The sequence below is a fragment of the Dendrobates tinctorius genome, unplaced genomic scaffold (genome assembly GCF_039654945.1).
Source record: "Dendrobates tinctorius isolate UK_male_01 unplaced genomic scaffold, ASM3965494v1 ptg000022l, whole genome shotgun sequence".
Classification (NCBI taxonomy): Eukaryota; Metazoa; Chordata; class Amphibia; order Anura; family Dendrobatidae; genus Dendrobates; species Dendrobates tinctorius.
Window position 1 is genome coordinate 30,601,657 of NW_027361690.1, and position 16,369 is coordinate 30,618,025.

The window sequence follows — 16,369 nt, forward strand, 5'->3', positions numbered from 1 at the left end:
TTCAGACTTTAGCTTTTCTGACCACTCTTTTGTTACCTGTGACATCTGTGCTGCTGCTCTGTGTTACTGCTCTGTGTGTGCGACCTCTCTTTCTTCATCAGCACCCCCTGGTGCAGGTTGTGCTACACTGCACTGCAGCAGCACATTACAGTCTAATTATGCTGGGAAGGGGCCTATATGTATGGACCTTCCCAGCTTATTAATATTATCTAATAGGTGTCTGCTTTGCCTTTGCTGGTTATTGAAAATGGGGAAACCTTAAAAAAAATATGCGGGGTCCCCTTATTTTAATAACCAGCTAAGGCAAAGTAGACAAGGCTGATATTAATAGGCTGGGGTCATGAATGTTAGCCCCTTCCCAGCCTAATTAGACTAGCCCTCAGCTACCCCAGAAAATGACACATTCATTAGATGGGGTCTTCCTGATTGCCCTGATAAGGTGGCAATCTGGATAATAATGGTTTTGTTGTTGATGCCAGCTGTGTATTTTTTGCTGACATCAAGCACAGGGGTTAGTAATGGAGAGGCATCTGTCAGACACACTCATTAGTAACCATGTAGTCAAAACAAATATGCACACGCAGAAAAGTCCTGTATTTGGAAAAAATCAATCCCCTACAAGTTCCCTCTTTTTACCATTTGTTACCAAAAAAATAATACACAGGTGTCCACCACAATCCAAATGGAGGTTCTATGACTATTCCCATCTTCTTCATCCAGTTCATGGTGCCCGTTCAAAGAACACAGCTCCATAGATAGGTGCAGCAACCACTGCCAGGTCTGATGTTATACTCCACGAACCTGGCCGCTGTGAACTGAGGTGAAGTCAGTAAGGTTACCTCACTTCACAGTGGCTGGTTCTCACTAGGGCAGTGCAAGTGCTGGACTGATGAGAAGTGACGTCACCGCTCGTCATCAGTCCAGCAGTCACGTTGCCCTCATGAGAAATGGTTGATGTGAACTGAGGTAACCTTACTGACATCACCTCAGTTCACATCTTTAGGTGAGTTCACAGCCACAGCCATCAGTTCATAACAATCCCTATTTAAGGTTACCTGAGTGCACAGCTACTGGGTCTTGCAGCAGCTGTGAGGCTCAGAAACCTTAAAGGAGCCTTTAAGGGAGACCAGAGTTCACAGTTTCCAGGTGTTCTAGCAGCTGGGAACTCCAGTGACCTTAAGGGAAACTCGGTGGTTGTGAGCGCTGGTAACCTCATCAGTCTGGCACTCGTGCTGCCCTCACCAAAATTGGTGTTTCAGCATCAAATATACTTGGCTAAGATCATATAACCAGTATCTGATACATGCAATATGTATCAACTGTCAGGTTCCCTATAATGTGTGTGTTACTTTTTCATATGGTGCCACATTTAGCAAACAAATAAATATATCTAAACTGATGCCTAAACAAGTCTGTCCATTTTAGCCATAGTGTATGTCTTTCTATGAAAGCAGATGTAGTGTGTCTTTTAGATTACTCATGACTATGCTCTTATTGTGTGTTGCATCTAGGTGACTCATATCCTCTTTGTCCTCCTGTACTTGGTAGCTGAGTGCTACATGTGCATTGTCACTGTATTCTCTATAATATTATACTGTTTGGCAACCATAGACTAGATGGATTTACAGGCTCTTCACAAAGAAATGTCTTCCGCAAGCACATAGACTCTGGATCAATATGTAAGTTAATAATTTTCTTCGTTTTCTATAAGGATGCATTAGCACAGACTTGTATCTAATAGCACACTGATGCTGCAATTCAGTGAGGCAGATACATTTGTTTTAGGATATTCTCTTTGTTAGCTTATTGTTACTAGATTGCAATGAGTTTAAAGCAATTTTATCTGTGGTTCAGAGACATTTATGAGCTGGGATCATGAAAACTTGTGAAGTAAATATGAATTGAGGAAATGTACAAATAAATTGGGTCTTATGTTTAAGAGGTCCTTGCAATGGTAAAGCTACAAACATTGTATATTGGTTAATGCTCTACATACCAGACTTCCTGTAATCCTCCGTGAAACCTGTATTTTTTTATCCAATTTGTATGTTCCACCTACGTGTTTGATATTACTCTGTAAATGAGAGAAAGAAAACACACAAAGTCATAAAATAAAGTCATACTCAATAAAACGATATTTAGGTTCTTTTCAAACAGTCTCAAATTTTTGCATGCATTTGTCAATTTCCTTGAGAGATGGTCATCCCATTGGTGCAACCAATGTCCACTTTCACCTCCAAAGCGGGTGGAATTGAACATTATGATGAGCTATTGGACTGCAAATTTTATTGCTATTTCACAGGGGCCCTCTTCTGTCTGTGTCCACTTCTGACTTCCCCCTTTGCAACCATTAATAAACCATGTGGTCTCCACTGGATTTTTCATAGTCTCGGTATAAGGCTATTCTATGTAATGGAGCTTCAATTTGTATTCCGTGCCTCCTGCTGGTGATAAGTTTCTCCCTGTCAGCTCTTAGCTGTGTGAAGCTACATCTCACAAAGTCAGAGTCCTTATTTTTTTACAGCTCCCCTGTTATATCACTTTTACTAAAACTACTGCACAAGATGTAGGGCATATATACTGTATGAAACTGTCTAAATGAAAAAAATGTCTTTATTGTACATTTCAGCTATTATATTCTTTTTCAAGAACAGAATACAAAATTAAAGTTACTTTTTGATTAGCTTCTATGACAAAACAAGTTTTTCTCTTTGACAGTTTCATAAATCTCCACTGATATCTTTAGCTGCTTGGTGGACATTGAGGGTAAAGATTGATGGAGAGGGGACGGAGCTACCAGAAGGGATTTGATCGCTCACAATAAATTAGAGACTGAAATGCTCTCCACACATGAAAGCATGTATTAGTCAGACTGGAAATCACATGACACAGCTGTCCATGATGAATGTGTGAGCATGTATCAATGAAAATAAGATGGGACGACACAAATTACACAGCTAGATTACTGCTGGCAAATTAGCTTTATATGTCCACAAAAAGATTGCTGGAGTGCTCCTTTTACGAAAATTTAAATAAAACAGAATCCAAACTGGTTATCCGTTATATGAATTTATAATAAATAAAATAATGCAATTTATTTTTCTTTTTTTCTTTTGCTATTTTAATATGACGTATTGTAAGACTTATATATAGAATGAAGGATAAAATTTCAGAGCAAATCTAAAATATCTGTGTTATACAATAAAATGTCCTCCTGCTTGGGGCATACTTATTTTAACAGAAGATTAATATTACTGTTTAAGTGTTGTATAGCAATTAGACAAAATGAGTGTCCTCTGAGTCCAATTCTATACTGTTCAGATAACATAAAATGCACATTACGGCAGAGAATATACATCAGTTTAGACTACATTGATGAGTAGTCAGAGAGCATGCTGACTTCCCTACTGTACAGCATGATTTTCTGTGCCAAGTGGCTACCATATGGGCCGGGCTTAGCAGTCTAACTAGTGAATTTAGTGAATTAGAAACACTCTTTTGACTATGAATTGAATGGGAAAGGATGTCGGTTATTGCTTCTCTCCCGTGGTCACACTACGAGTGCACCTGCAGCAAGAAACTGGCATTAGTCCCATGAAAGGCACCACATGCCGCTATTGTTCTGTAACGCAGAATGCTAACCTTGGCGGAGCGCCCCCCAGCTCCCATCACTGCTGAGAGATTACGGAGATAAGAAGCCCTCTCATATGCATATGAGTTACATACATTCACATTTTGGATTCTCAACCATAGCCCGTTTTCTCGCATCTCGTTTTAATGCTTGTTGCGTGGCATGTTTTGATGAATCATGGTTCTGTTTCTATCTACTGGCTAACACAGTACAAAGATATAGATATCGGTCTTGTTCTGATACTGCAGATCGGCCCAGTGATATTATGCATGGCTTCTGAAGACTCATGTCACATCTAGCGGCTGGACTGTAATCTGTTGTTAAGATCTCCCCGCATTGATCAATTGTGTAAAAAGAGCATGGTGAAGAGTAGACAATGTGATTTCTGTGCCCATTTTATGCCGAATGAGGTATTCAGTGTGACCTCCATCTTCGCCCCCTCCAGGCGAGCATGAATTAGAACTCACACTGGAGTGTGCAAAGCAGATTTCAGCTCTGAAGAAAAAAAAATGGTGTCTGGATGCAATGAACTGGGCAATCCATTAAAGAAGACAGCTGTTCGGTTAGCAGAGGTTTCTTGTCTCCCAGTATGTAGTGTGACAGCTGAACTGGCGATCAGACTGGGAACTTGCTTGCAGCGCCTGCTGTCACAGGCCCTCTATCCCCCTGCATTATAGAGGGAGCAAGACACACTATAATCTGCTAATTCCAATAATGGTTACCTATTTTTTTATGTTATATTATGTGACTGATAAGCTGTGAATTATTTTAATGTGATGGTCTAGTATGCATATGACTACTATTTTATATACTGATTCTAGGACCAGTATTATGATGTATGGAGGTTAAAATATACTGAGAGGGTCAACTTTTATTTTCAGCCAACCCTGTGGTTTGCTATTAGGACTCTCCTTCTGAAGTATCATCAGATATACCAGAAACTTCCTACCACTTTATACATAGATAATCATTTTTTCTGCTTATAAACCTCTTACATAGAGAACTTTTCCCTTCCGGTGATATCAATCCTACTTCCTCTGTGACATCCACCCCTTCATGTACAAAGAATGTCATGGTCCCGTGCTTTTGAGACGCCACTGCACAATGTATTGCCCTCCCATGAACCTTTCTTACTTTCCAATGTGAGTTGTAATCCTTTTGCATCTGCCGCCATCACTGCATTATGTGGATGCTCCACAGTGTGAATATTGTCTCTAAGATCCGATAAATTCCTAAAGTAGGGTTACTGACACAAGGGCATAAATGGCCCCGGTGCCCAGATCCATTCCTCTGACCCATATATTACGGGTAACATTTCGATTTTTTTGACATGTATTGACAGAATTTGGATAGTCACGTGGTATGTTTGCATCTATTCTATCATTATGGTTGTATCTACAGTATTGTGCAGTTATAAAGGCAAGACGAGATGTTTCTGTTTGATTCCTTTATAGTGGAATATAGTAATATGATCATCGTCTGCATTTTCTGCTAAGAAAATGAGCTTCAGCCCCTAAAGTACCTAACATTTTGGGCACTGACTTTTACAAGAATGAGAAAGTCCTGAGATTGATTAATCATAGAATCATAGAATCGTAGAGTTGGAAGGGACCTCCTGGGCCATCTGGTCCAACCCCCTGCTCAAAGCAGGATTCGCTAAATCATCCCAGTTAGATGTCTGTCCAGCCTCTGTTTGAAGACTTCCATTGAAGGAGAACTCACCACTTCTCGTGGCAGCCTGTTCCACTCATTGATCACTCTAACTGTCAAAAAGTTTTTTCTAATATCTAATCTGTGTCTCCTCCCATTCAGCTTCATCCCATTGCTTCTAGTCTTTCCTTGTACAAATGAGAATAAAGTTGATCCTTCTACAATGTGACAGCCCTTTAGATATTTGTAGACAGCTATTAAGTCTCCTCTCAGTCTTCTCTTTTGCAAACTAAACATTCCCAAATCCTGCAACCTTTCCTCATAAGACAGGATTTGCAGACCGGTCACCATTCTGGTCGCTCTTTTCTGAACTTGCTCCAGTTTGTTGATGTCTTTTTTAAAATGTGGTGCCCAAAATTGGACACAATATTCCAGATGAGGTCTGACCAAAGAGGAGTAGAGGGAAATAATTACTTCACGTGATCTAGACTGTATGCTTCTGTTAATACATCCTAGAATTGCATTTGCCTTTTTTGCTGCTGCATCACACTGTTGACTCATATTCAGTCTGTGATCTATTAGTATACCCAAGTCTTTTTCACATGTGCTGTCACTTAGCCCTATTCCTCCCATTCTATATATGCTTTTTTCATCTTTATTGCCCAGATGAAGTACTTTGCATTTCTCCCTGTTAAATACCATTCTGTTAGTTGCTGCCCACTTCTCCAGTTTATTTAAATCTTTTTGAATCCTCTCTCTCTCTTCTCTAGTATTAGCTATCCCTCCTAGCTTTGTGTCATCAGCAAATTTAATCAGTTTACCCTCAATTCCTTCATCTAAATCGTTGATAAAGATGTTGAACAATACAGGGCCCAGGACAGAGCCCTGTGGTACCCCACTTGAGACATTCTTCCAACTGGATGTGCAGCCATTTACAACCACTCTTTGGGTCCGATCACTAAGCCAGTTATGAATCCACCTAACAGTTGCCTTGTCCATTCCATACTTAGTCATTTAGTCATAAAACAGTCCCATGTTTCTGTGAATGAATCTGTATGTACTATCACAATTTTTGGATGTATTGAATATGGCACATTGGACACTTTTACACAGCACTACTCCACTCCAAAAAGAGATGACATGGTTGGCAGGCAAAGATACAAGTCTCATTCATTTTTTACACTGACAGCTGAGCTTCAATCGGTTGCTATGGGCAACAAAGACAGTTTTGCAGTAATGAATCATTTACGCTTACAGGCTGAGGCGGCTTCAGAGATCATCAAAGTGCATTGGAGGCCATTGTTGTCACTAACCCGAGTCTTATATACACAGGATGAAGCCAAGAACGATGGTCTATTATGCAGCACAAAAGATCATTTCAACCAATGAAGGAGCATTCTGTCGCCTGTTTAGACTGCACGATTACCATGAACAAACCTTCCTAGGAACTCTCATTCACCACAATCCTGTAGTGTAAATGGACCTTCAGACAGTTTTGATGAATGAGGCCCGATAAGCATTATCCACCACAAACCACAAATGTGACACGGGGGCTACAATTCATGGCCCGCTTCTTACATGCTCTCCCACATGTATTTTTTGTTACTCATTGCCCTACACAGGTCATCTATTCCTGTAAAACGTCACTGACATTAATTATGACCTTTCTGTACCTGAAATTTTGATTCTATATTCAGATCTCTACTAGACGGATTAGGGTACCGTTACACCTAGCGATGCACCAGCGATCCCGACTAGCGATATGACGCGTTCAGGATCGCTGGTGCATCGCTAGGTGGTCGCTAGTGAGCTGCCACACAGGCAGATCTCACCAGCGACATCGCTGGGGTCGGGGGTCGCTACTTACCTGTCAGACAAGGCGATCCTGATGTCCTCCCGCCCGGCTCCACGCGTCACTCGCCGGCTCCACAGGAAGCGCCGCAGGAAGCTGAAAACGAGAAATGGTCCAGGAGCTTCTTGCGCGATCAGCGATAACCAGCGGGGGAGCCGGTCGGAGGTAAGTATCACATGCAGCGATATCGCTAGCAATATCGCTGCAACGTCACAAAATCGGTGACTTTACAGCGATATTGCTAGCGATATCGCAGTGTGTAACGAGGGCTTTACTCTAAATAATGTGTCACTTGTTTTGAAGACTAGCAACCGTTTCTTGGCTACATCATGATAACCCCCTTGAACTGTAACTTAATTATGTGTGCCAATAATCCAAGGATAAACAAAGGTGGAGAAAAGATCGAGTCAATAAAAAAGTACATGATTGTGCCCCTAATGTGTTTGGGAGATCAAATAAATGTCTCCTCCGAGCCTGGAGCAGTAAGTAACCACAGTAACAAAAGACTCTGGAGATTTGGTAGGACCACAGTAAACAATGATATGCTAACTTTATATAATTTTAATTCACACAGGTTTCTTGGGACTTGAGAATTTTAATTAGTTTCCTCTGACCGGCCTTAATTGTAAAACAGACAGACATTAGTGTCAAGAGTCATGGGTACACCAAGGGACCAGCGCACACAGCTTATATCTGTAAATCAGGCACTAAAATGCTTCAGTCTTGTCATGAACAGAGATTAATCTTGGGGCATTCAGGTTTGACAGCTAAGGATACTCCATACTGTCAGTGTAGAATAAAAGAAAGAACGATGGAATTTTGTGATTGACAAATATTTAATTTTATGTTCATTGTCAAACAACGTGAGTAATATTCCAAAAGTATGCAAATACTGGTACAGACAAAAATGTACATGGCAAGTTTGTTTTCATATATTGTATTAGATTACCCTATTTTCACTGTTAGACTAGGGTCACACAACCGGTTTTCCATCATCTGAAAAAATTGGTCTGATTAAATGATCACACTCTGATCAGCGTTTGATCAGGGCGTCTGGAAAATGGGAATACCACTAAAGGTATAGCACCCATAGAAGTCAGCATGGTGCCATACCTTTAGTGTTATTTGCACTTTCTAAACTGAGACCGAAACGTCCTATATGTTCACTGTGGACTGCAAACATATCGTCTTTGTTTTCACTGTGGACTGCAAACAAATCTTCTTTGTTGTACATCATTTGAGTGACCAGTTCTTCATAGATGTTATTCTATGGTTTGGGCTCCTACTTGTGCACCTGCTGTCAGGAGTGCCGTGCTCTACTACTACATGTCTGTGAATTTGAGACCGCATTCCAATGTTATCCGAGTACGGTCCAATTTTTTTCACTGACCCATAGACTTTAATGGCAGAGTTTGTTACGATTGTCGGAGGCAAATCAGACATACTGCCACTTCTTTCCTCGGACCACTTGGTCACAGGAAAAGATTGAACATGTGCATGGCCTCATTGAAATCCTTGGGTCGAGCGCTATCCGTTGAATGCTAGCCAATGAAAACTCACATGGCTACCAGATACCAACATGGCAAGTGTTTATTTTCCATTAAGGGAGGGAAGCAAACTACGGGTGAATACCTATGGCAGCATACTATCTTCAGGATAACATAGGAGCTCTGTCACTAAACTTCTGGCATATACACTCACTGGCCACTTTATTAGGTACACCTGTCCAACTGTGTGTTAAGACTTAATTTCTAATCAGCCAATCACATGGCGGCAACTCAGTGCATTTAGGCATGTAGACATGGTCAAGACAATCTTCTGCAGTTCAAACCGAGCATCAGTATGGGGAAGAAAGGTGATTTGAGTGCCTTTGAACGTGGCAAGATTGTTGGTGCCAGAAGGGCTGGTCTGAGTATTTCAGAAACTGCTGATCTACTGGGATTTTCACGCACAACCATCTCTAGGGTTTACAGAGAATGGTCCGAAAAAGAAAAAAAATCCAGTGAGCGGCAGTTCTGTGGCCGGAAATGCCTTGTTGATGCCAGAGGTCAGAGAAGAATGGGCATACTGGTTCGAGCTGATAGAAAGGCAACAGTGACTCAAATTGCCACCCGTTACAACCAAGGTAGGCAGAAGAGCATCTCTGAACGCACAGTGCGTTGAACTTTGAGGCAGATGGGCTACAGCAGCAGAAGACCACACTGGGTACCACTCCTCTCAGCTAAGAACAGGCATCTGATGGCTACTTTCAGCAGGATAATGCGCCATGTCATAAAGCTCGAATCATCTCAGATTGGTTTCTTGAACATGACAATGAGTTCACTGTACTCAAATGGCCTCCTCAGTCACCAGATCTCAATCCAATAGAGCATCTTTGGGATGTGGTGGAACGGGAGATTCGCATCAGGGATGTGCAGCCGACAAATCTGCGCCAACTGTGTGATGCCATCATGTCAATATGGTCCAACATCTCTGAGGAATGCTTCCAGCACCTTGTTGAATCTCTGCCACGAAGAATTGAGGCAGTTCTGAAGGCAAAAGGGGGTCCAACCCGTTACTAGCATGGTGTACCTAATAAAGTGGCCAGTGAGTGTACATTAGATCATCGGCCTACAGGGTGGAATGAGCAAGGGATAAAGCACCAATGGTTTCTATTACTTGTTACTAGTTTAGTTTTATTTACTAGCTTGAACCCTTACATCAGAAGATCTTCTTGTTTTTGTCAATTACTGATCATTAATTCTACACGTATTCTGATCACTGGGCAAGTATAAAGTTATCTCGATTATAATTAAAGAAATACTTCTCTACATTTTTTTTTATAAACTGTCCGCCTTCGTTCTGGTTTCCTAGTAATTCTATTAGTTTGTAGAACCTGTAATCTCCGGCCTCAACTGATTTCCTGGATGAACAGATCTATTAAGTACCTAAATCCTTTGGGCTCTGCTCAGAGATTTCTATTGTTGAACAGTAAAGCAAAGAAGAATTTAAATCCATGACCGTGTGCCCAAAATGTTGTGTCAGATTTTCAGTACTAGAGTGCTAAAAAGCATTGAAATGCTCTATAGGCCAATACATACCCGAAATCAGCATAGGTCTGAGATCCCAGACTTCACCAATGCAATCTTCTCTGATGTGTCTATTAAATTTAAGAATAATATTTTGACTGGATTTTTCCTTCAAAGAAGGATTAAGGCATTGCGTCTCAATATTATGCCATACCTCTATGGCGGATGTAACTTTTTGATGACAATTTGGCTTTCTTCAGAGGCATCTTTATATGTTCCCTTACAGAAAATAAAGGCCCTGTTATATTTAGCGATGCACCAGCGATCCCGACCACGATATGACCCGGTCAGGATCGCTGGTGCATCGCTAAATGGTCGCTAGTGAGCTGCCAAACAGGCAGATCTCACCAGCGATGCAGCAGAGGTCGGCGGTCGATACTTACCTGTCACACGCAGCGAGGGTGACGTCTTCCTCCTGCGTCCATGGAGTCGCTCGTCGGCGCCAGCAGGAAGCCGGCAACGAGAAATGGACCAGGCCGATCTCGCGCGATCAGCGATATCCAGCGGGGAGCCGGGTTGGAGGTAAGTTTCACATGTAGCGAGATCGCTACCGATATCGCTGTTGTGTCACAAAATCGGTGACGCGCTAGCGATATCGCTAGCGATCTCGCTATGTGTGAAGGGGGCTTAAGCTAACAGAAATGCTTAGAATGGACAGTTCTTTTTTTTTTTGCTTGTAGGAATGAGAATAAAGGCAATAATGGTCCATGGATTGCTGTGTACCACAGGATCTAAAATTATTTCAGGTTTTTGAAAGTTTAGGTGGATGTATCAGTGAGTGAGTATGGTTACTTAATGTCCACATACTGCAATATGAAGTAATGTCTTGTAAAACCATAGAGTTTCATGGTAGAAAATATTAAGGTTAATCAGTAATTGTCGTTTGGTCAATGAATAATTAACAATATTACAAAAATTCATGAACTGCTGTGCTTAATATAGAAACAAGTAAGGGTAGACATCAGATATGACTTGTGCAAACACAATATCATTACAATAACAAATGTTTTTAACAAATGCCTGGCAGATGGACCACACACTTGTTATTTTCATCTTTCCTTTCAACTTTTGTTTGGGTTATTGCTTAAGATCTATGAAACCTTTTTGAAACACATGCCACCCGCTCTAAGACAAAGGCAACATTGCCTTGAGGAAAGGGGTAAGAGGTCATCAAGAACATTTATTAATCTGGAGAGACTACCAAGATAAAATTTGCGGCATCAAAAATGGACACGCAAAGTTATAAAATAATATACAGGGCTGTAAGAAGCAAGTGGTGTAGATTTCCTTAAATTTGCATTTCTGTAACACTGAATTACCAGATATTTTAATGACTTAAATATTAAGTGATGGTCACAAAATGCTCTTATTAGTGTCACAAAATCATCCAACACAAGCTGTTTAGGCTAGTTTCACACTAGCGTATGGAGGAGCTGCGGAGGGATGCGGACTTCCTCCATGAAGCTCCACCCACTGCCGTGCCTCCTCCGTTCAGCTCCACCTCCGTCGGCATGCGGCCTGCGTACCCTATCTTTAAAATTGGGCATGCAGGCCATGTGGATGCCTCCGCATGCGTCTTTTTGACGGTGAGGCGACCTGCGCCGATTGCTCGTGGTGCATTTTGTTGTGGTCACCGTACCATCAAAAAGACGCATGCGGAGGCATCCGCATACATCGGCATGGCCGGCGTACCCAATGCTAAAGATAGGGGGTACGCAGGCTGTATGCCGACAGAGGCGGAGCTGAACGGAGGAGGCGCTGCAGTGGACAGAGCTTCACTGAGGAAGTCTGCATCCCTCCGCAGCTCCTCCATACGCTACTGTGAAACTAGCCTTATAGAGATGTAAATGCCTTAGCATATTTCATACCATTACAGGGAGCCAAATACATGGTATCAGTCTATTATATTACTGTTTATTTGTTTTTCTATGTTATATAGCGCCATTAATGCCGCAGCAATCTACAGACATTATCATCACTGTTCCCATTGGGGCTCACAATCTAGATTGCCTATCAGTATATCATTGGAGTGTGGGAGGAAAGCAATGTAGCTGAAGGAAGTTCACACAAACACAGGGAGAACATACAAACTCCTTGCAGATTTTGTCCTTGGGGGTGATGGTATAATCCTAACTGAGGAGAATGATGCTGCTGTATAGTCTTTTCCCCAGGTACAAACAGGTGTCCCTACACCATCTCGTGGTTTAAGCAAGAAGTTAAGGCGTCTAACTTAGACAGCCAGTATAACCTGTGTAGTTATCTCCAGTAGGTGACACTATAGCTTTCTTAAGGTACTGTCACACTTAGCGATGCGCCAGCGATCCCGACCAGCGATATGACGCGGTCAAGGATCGCTGGTGCATCGCTAAGTGGTCGCTAGTGAGCTGCCACACAGGCAGATCTCACCAGCGACATAGCAGGGGTCAGGGGTCGCTACTTACCTGTCAGACGAGGCGATCCTGATGTCCTCCCGCCCGCGTCCACGCGTCGCTCATCGGCGCCACAGGAAGCCCAGCAGGAAACGGCCCAGGGCGTTCTCGCGCGATCAGCGATAATCAGCGGGGGAGCCGGTCGGAGGTAAGTATCAGACATAGCGATATCGCTAGCAATATCGCTATAACGTCACAAAACCAGTGACGTTATAGCGATATTGCTAGCGATATCGCTTAGTGTGACAGGCCCTTTACTCCTGGAGGGGCACTAATCTGCATTCTACAGTATATTCCTACCTTAAAAGGCTTTGTCAGAGCAATCCCTTGGCTGGGTGAGTGTGGATCCATAACTGTGTTTATCTAAAAACTAAAATAAAGATCACGTGAAAAGCAATGTAATTAGCAAAATAATTTGCTGAATGAAAATAGAGGGGAGTATTGACCATGGAAAATGGGATATATGATGTGCATTGCATACCATAGCCATTTCTCCTTATCTTGATAGTTTCAAATAGAGTATAGCCCAAGGTCTAACGTGTCTAGCAGCGGCATACTGCAATAATGGCAAACCCTGCTGTCACTATAAGACCTGTGAGATGGTGGGGGAACAAGTGGTATCTTATCATCCTTGCTTGGTGTCTTGATTTCAGCAATATTTGAATTCTCAGCTTGCACATACAGTTAAATATAATGGTGGACCAGGGGCCATCAGCTCTCTGCCCCACCATTCAGCCTCTGCATCTGAGTCTCAGCACAGGCGACATGATGACATCTCCAGATCTCACCTGCTGTGCAGAGCCACAGACAGCATAGACCAGAGCAGCTCATCCGGAGAACAAGGCTAGGTGGATACTGTATTTTTCAGACTATAAGATGCACCATAAGACGCACCCCAGCTTTAGACAGCAGAAAATAGGAAAAACATTAATTAAAATTTCCCTAGCAGTGTAAAGTGGAGGGGTCGTTATCACTAATGTTAATGTGCTAGGGTAGAATAGGGAGGTAATAAATCTATTGTTATTGTCTCTGTACAATGTGTATTATACACACAGAGCTCTGCTGCATGCACACTACATGCACAAAGACATACACAGCACTGCTACATGCACACTGCATGCACATAGACATACACAGCTCTGCGAAACATGCACACTACATGCACATAGACATACACAGCTCTGCTACATGCACACTACATGCACATAGACATACACAGCCCTGCTACATGCACACTACATGAACACAGACCTACACAGCTCTGTTACATGCACACTGCATGCACAAAGATATACACAGCTCTGCTACATGCACACTACATACATATAGACATACGCAGCTCTGCTACATGCACACTACATGGACATAGACATACAGATCTTCTACATGGACATAGACATGCAGAGCTCTGCTACATGCACATACAGTCGTGGCCAAAAGTATTGACACCCCTGCAATTCTGTCAGATAATACTCAGTTTCTTCCTGAAAATGATTGCAAACACAGATTCTTTGGTATTATTATCTTCATTTAATTTGTCTTAAATGAAAAAACACAAAAGAGAATGAAGTAAAAAGCGAAACATTGATCATTTCACACAAAACTCCAAAAATGGGCCAGACAAAAGAATTGGCACCCTCAGCCTAATACTTGGTTGCACAACCTTTAACCAAAATAACTGCGACCAACCGCTTCCGGTAACCATCAATGAGTTTCTTACAATGCTCTGCTGGAATTTTAGACCATTCTTCTTTGGCAAACTGCTCCAGGTCCCTGATATTTGAAGGGTGCCTTCTCCAAACTGCCATTTTTAGATCTTTCCACAGGTGTTCTATGGGATTCAGGTCTGGACTCATTGCTGGCCACCTTAGAAGTCTCCAGTGCTTTCTCTCAAACCATTTTCTAGTGCTTTTTGAAGTGTGTTTTGGGTCATTGTCCTGCTGGAAGACCCATGACCTCTGAGGGAGACCCAGCTTTCTCACACTGGGCCCTACATTATGCTGCAAAATTTGTTGGTAGCATGTGTGCCATGCACACGGTCAAGCAGTTCAGTGCCAGAGGCAGCAAAGCAACCCCAAAACAACCCCAAAACATCAGGGAACCTCCGCCATGTTTGACTGTAGGGACCGTGTTCTTTTCTTTGAATGCCTCTTTTTTTCTACTGTAAACTCTATGTTGATGCCTTTGCCCAAAAAGCTCTACTTTTGTCTCATCTGACCAGAGAACATTCTTCCAAAACGTTTTAGGCTTTTTCAGGTAAGTTTTGACAAACTCCAACCTGGCTTTTTTATGTCTCGGGGTAAGAAGTGGGCTCTTCCTGGGTCTCCTACCATACAGTCCCATTTCATTCAGACGCCGACGGATAGTACGGGTTGACACTGTTGTACCCTCGGACTGCAGGGCAGCTTGAACTTGTTTGGATGTTAGTCGAGGTTCTTTATCCAACATCCGCATAATCTTGCATTGAAATCTCTTGTCAATTTTTCTTTTCTGTCCACATCTAGGGAGGTTAGCCACAGTGCCATGGGCTTTAAACTTCTTGATGACACTGCGCACGGTAGACACAGGAACATTCAGGTCTTTGGAGATGGACTTGTAGCCTTGAGATTGCTCATGCTTCCTCACAATTTAGTTTCTCAAGTCCTCAGACAGTTCTTTGGTCTTCTTTCTTTTCTCCATGCTCAATGTGGTACACACAAGGACACAGGACAGAGGTTGAGTCAACTTTAATCCATGTCAACTGGCTGCAAGTGTGATTTAGTTATTGCCAACACCTGTTAGGTGCCACAGGTAAGTTACAGGTGCTGTTAATTACACAAATTAGAGAAGCATCACATGATTTTTCCAACAGTGCCAATACTTTTGTCCACCCTCTTTTTTATGTTTGGTGTGGAATTATATCCAATTTGGCTTTAGGACAATTCTTTTTGTGTTTTTTTCATTTAAGACAAATTAAATGAAGATAATAATACCAAAAAATGTGTTTGCAATCATTTTCAGGAAGAAACTGAGTATTTTCTGACAGAATTGCAGGGGTGTCAATACTTTTGGCCACAACTGTAGACATACACAGCTCTGCTACATGCACATAGACATATACAGTTCTGCTACATGCACACTACTACATGCACAGACATACACAGTTCTGCTACATGCACATATAGACACACACACAGTCCTGCTACAGGCACATTTACTTACACACACACACACGCACACACACTACCACATCCTGCAGTTCCTGATTGCGACCTGAACAGAGGCTGCAGCAGACCAGTTTCAGGACCTTCCACTTGATTAACTCAAGCACCTTCAGGTCATGTGATCAGTCACATGACCTGAAAGGTCCTGAAATTATTGGTGCAGAAGGTCCTTCAGCTGCTCAGCTCCTGCAGCCTCTGTGCCCAATGGAAGGCTTCCTCTCCTGCTCTGGACCGATCATATAGATTAGTGTACAGCAGGAGCAGAGACAGCAGCTCTCTCTGTGATCGGGGTGGACCCATTGTCAGTGTTCTCCATCACAGGATGCTGCCTCCAGACTATAAGACACACAGTTTTTAACAATAGTTTTTCTTGTTAAAAAAATGTGTCTTATAGTTTGAAAAATAAGATATATACTTTTTATTTTGTCATTCTGTACTGTGTGTATGGGCACTATGGGGGTCTCAGAATGTGTGTGGGGAACTGTGTGAGGATCCTAATGTGTAAGGTTCACTGTTAGGGCATCATACTATATTAG

The 16,369-nt window shown here is 42.3% G+C and overlaps 1 long non-coding RNA gene across 1 annotated transcript in view; it reads left to right on the top strand.

Annotated features, from left to right (window-relative positions):
• The first annotated feature begins 1,538 nt into the window (after positions 1-1,538).
• Positions 1,539-16,369, top strand: part of LOC141083951 (uncharacterized) — a 184,923-nt gene continuing 170,092 nt past the window's right edge. The window contains exon 1 of the long non-coding RNA XR_012230864.1: positions 1,539-1,679. This is a non-coding gene — a long non-coding RNA (uncharacterized lncRNA). The remainder of the gene's footprint in view (positions 1,680-16,369) is intronic.